General features: G+C 37.3%; 1 protein-coding gene across 1 annotated transcript in view; it reads right to left on the bottom strand.

Annotated features, from left to right (window-relative positions):
- The window catches only part of LOC117496983 (prepronociceptin-like), an 18,215-nt gene extending 15,072 nt beyond the window's left edge, over positions 1–3,143 (bottom strand). The window contains exon 1 of the mRNA XM_034148865.1: positions 3,045–3,143. The gene's annotated coding sequence lies outside the window, so the exon portion shown is untranslated. The remainder of the gene's footprint in view (positions 1–3,044) is intronic.
- Positions 3,144–3,650: the final 507 nt, after the last annotated feature.

The raw sequence follows: 3,650 nt of genomic DNA, 5'->3' as shown, positions 1-3,650 counted from the left end.
CTGCTTTCATTCATGAAACCAGCGGAGCGTGGCAGTAAATCAGGCCTAACGAGTAATGAGTAATATGGACGATCTGTTTATGACCTTTTCCTCTCGACCAAACAAACGTGTGTAGTCCTCAGACGGAGCGATACACCTTCAGATATCTTTGCAGTGTGTGTTTTGTATTTAGTTAAACAAGGACCATGCATACAAATACATTAATCTCAGAAAAGAGAATAAACGTTATTTTGATCTCTCTGTCTGTACAAACACACAGAAAAATGTACATTAAAGGTAGGGTAGGTAAGTTTGAGAAACCGGCTTGAGATCGCTAGAATTTGAAAATACACAACCGGAGAAAATCTGCCACTTCCTTACAGAGCCCCTCCTCCAACACACACGAACGCGCACATGACCAATGAGGGCACGAGATAAGTTTGTGCACAGATGGAAGGCTGACAGGCAGGTAGGCCATCCAGTTATTTTAGCCGGGCCGGCTCAGATGATTGGTCGTGCTTTTTACAGTACCACGGCTTCCACAGATGACATTTTTTTTATGGATTTTTTGTCAAAGCACTTAAGATATTCATTGCTATCGGGATGTTAAGAGCATTCCATGGAATATAACAAAAAGTGTATCTCGAGCCGGTTTCTCAAACTTACTTACCCCACCTTTAAAGTTGACTTTGACTTTTGACTTTGATGTTTTATGCCAGATTTGAGCTAATAGCTAATTTCCATCTGCAGTCCTTAGGCAGGTACATATCAATCAATAAATACTAAAAACATTGCATAATCTCTATCAAACAAACAATTATAAAACAAGATTAAGATACAGGTCAATATAATATTATAGTACAGTTAAAATATAATATTACAATGCAATTACAATTGAAAAACTCTGATTACACTGTAATTAATGTTGGCATTACTGGTTGCTTAATATCAATTTGTTTGCATCATAAAAGCAGAACGTTCTTCCGCCAATCTTTTCCTATGTGAAGCCTCTTTGTGCTTTTAACTCACTTAACATGCAGTATTTCACCGTGGGGAAGTTTAGCACAACAGTCCATATGTGCTCCATAAGACGTGTTACATTGATGCTATTTACCACACTGGTGTTTGTTTTAGCATCAATGCAACACATGTGGGTGCAAACCGCCATAACACTCAAATAGAAATAGGAAAAGATTGGCGTATCAGCTGGTTATTTTATTAAATCAAACACTTATATATCTTAAACTGCACTGCAACTTTTCTTCTTGTATTTTATTTTTCATTTTTTTCTATGTCAGTCTACCTGTTATTATATTTTTGCTTATTTTAATCGCATCTTCTTGGCTTTGACTGATATGATCTAAATGCTTTAAATGTTTTTTGTAAAGCACTTTGAACTGTAATGTGCTAATTGTTTATATATAAAATGGCCTTGCATAGTATGGTCAAGGTCTTAGGTAATATAAAAGACACATTTTGTGAATATTTGTCCAGAATCAAATCAGTAAAAGTTGGTTTTGTAAAGACGACTTCATATCTAACTACAACCACTCCTAAATGAAACAAAATGAAACTACATACAGCAGAAATCCTGTTTGTATTGCCTGTAAAGAGCCTTTTAGCAATGTGAAAAGCCTATTTGTTTTTATTATTACTATTGTTGTTCGTATAAATTCATTTGCTTTTATTGTTGTAGTCATAATTGGCTGGATAGCTGGTTTTATCTGGTGCCAACTTTCTTGTATCTCTTTCAATAATAAAAGTTTCACAAACAACTAGCATTGACGTAAATGCTAAACGGGTGCATTTACGTCAATGTCGTCCGGGGCTCAAAATACCTCATCAGCGGAGTCTCGTGATTGGTTTAAACGTCTTTCCTCACATTGACGTAACCCTTTAACGTGTGAGTCTCTGCAGTGCATGATATGTGACGAGATTTCCCTGAATATCGATCCCATTCACGTTGAAAGGGAAGAAATGTTCTTAAACATGTTAGTGTCAGACTGCATGAATGAAAAGGTTTTAGGTCTATCCAATAGATAAAGATGGTCGTCACAAGCACTCGGCCGCAGAAAGATCAAAGGTCAGAAGGTCACGGCGTCACGACAAAAGATGCAACAGTGAAACGTAGAGCAGGCGTAACGATACGTAGACAAGTGACGCAGACAAATACTAATAAAGAACAACTCTAATGGGTCCAGTGTGTCTCCAATTAGGCCTTTTGTAAAAATACAAAGGGTTCGGTTTCAAAGGTCAGAAGTTTGACGCACCTTAACACTAGCACCTTTAAACAGGTGACGCACACAAAGACCGATGGGAAAATCAAATGCAACTCTTTCAGTAAAAGTCTGTAACTCATCCCTTATGTGCAATTGTTTAAGTTGAATTTTTGTATTGCATTTATGTATTGGGCTCTCCCAACTATAATCTAAAACTGCTTCATTAACAAAACATGTTGCATCTAAAGAGGGAAAGAGATTTGAAATGATATCACCACTTTCTGAAGAGGTCAGGAGGTGCACTTTTTACAGTTTTACTGTCATCAAAAGTGCAATTGATTAAGTTGAATTTTGATTTAAGTTGAAATGTAATTTACATTTGGATTGATGTCTCATATTGGTCAACAAAAGATGCATCAAAGGTATTTAAAATGATATCCTTACTTCCCTAAGAGCATGTCTTCAATTTGACTTTTTTTAAGATGAAAAAACGTCTTGTACCCATCAATTTCTTGTGAGTGTATCCCCAAGTTGACTTTTTGTGACATAAAAAAGTATTTCGTTGTGCAAATTATATGCAAAACACACTTAAATAGAATTAATTTATTGGACTCTCTTAATCTTCTACATTTAAACGTAAGAAACAACCAAGAAGTTAAAAGGATTTAAAATGTTATCTTTACTTTCTGGACAAGGTGTCGTCAATTAAACTCTTTTTTACTTGAGGTTAAGGTTAAGGTTAAGGTTACTGTTAAGGATTCTTAAAAACGAATACGACTTACATGCAAAACACAAAATGATCTATATCAAAGGTCAGAGGTCAGAGGTCAAGGCATGTTTTCCTACCTGTGTTGGGGCGTGTGCCTTTAGGGTCCCTCGGTGCAGGTAGATGTTGGTCAGCGTTTACGTTTACTTCCCTCGGTCTCTGCAGGTTTTTCTGGCTACGTGGAGTCTGCAGACAGCTGCTCTTATAGAGACCCACCCCCCCTTCAACCTCCTCCTCTCATCCTCTCTCTTTCTAAAACTCCCTCCTTCATCACTGAGAGGAGGAAGAGGAGGGAGGGAGGGAGGGAGGGAGGAGGAAGTTGGAGGAAGAGCAGGACGTGAGGCAGCAGGAAAGATTGGAGTTAGGATAGAGAAAGTAAATGGTGAGAAGGAAGGAGGAGAAAAGAGTGAGAGAAAGGGTGATGAAGAAAGATGAAGATGGAAGAGGAAGATGCAGGAGAGGAAAGGGAACAAAAGGAAGTCATTTATCTCTCTTCATTTGTTTTGCATTTTACAAAATTAAATGGTCACAAGGCATACAGAACATAATGGGATACAGTTAAAACAAGAGTACGTTAATGAAAAATAGCTAAGACAATTCTTCAATAATTAATTCACCTTCTGCTTTGCCGGCTCTAGTCCGCATTTCCATATAATGTCTTCCATTTAAAGCGTAATGGATATAAT

Source organism: Trematomus bernacchii, unplaced genomic scaffold (assembly GCF_902827165.1).
Source record: "Trematomus bernacchii unplaced genomic scaffold, fTreBer1.1, whole genome shotgun sequence".
Classification (NCBI taxonomy): Eukaryota; Metazoa; Chordata; class Actinopteri; order Perciformes; family Nototheniidae; genus Trematomus; species Trematomus bernacchii.
Note: the sequence above shows the minus strand (reverse complement) of the source record. Positions and strands in the feature narration are given on the sequence as shown.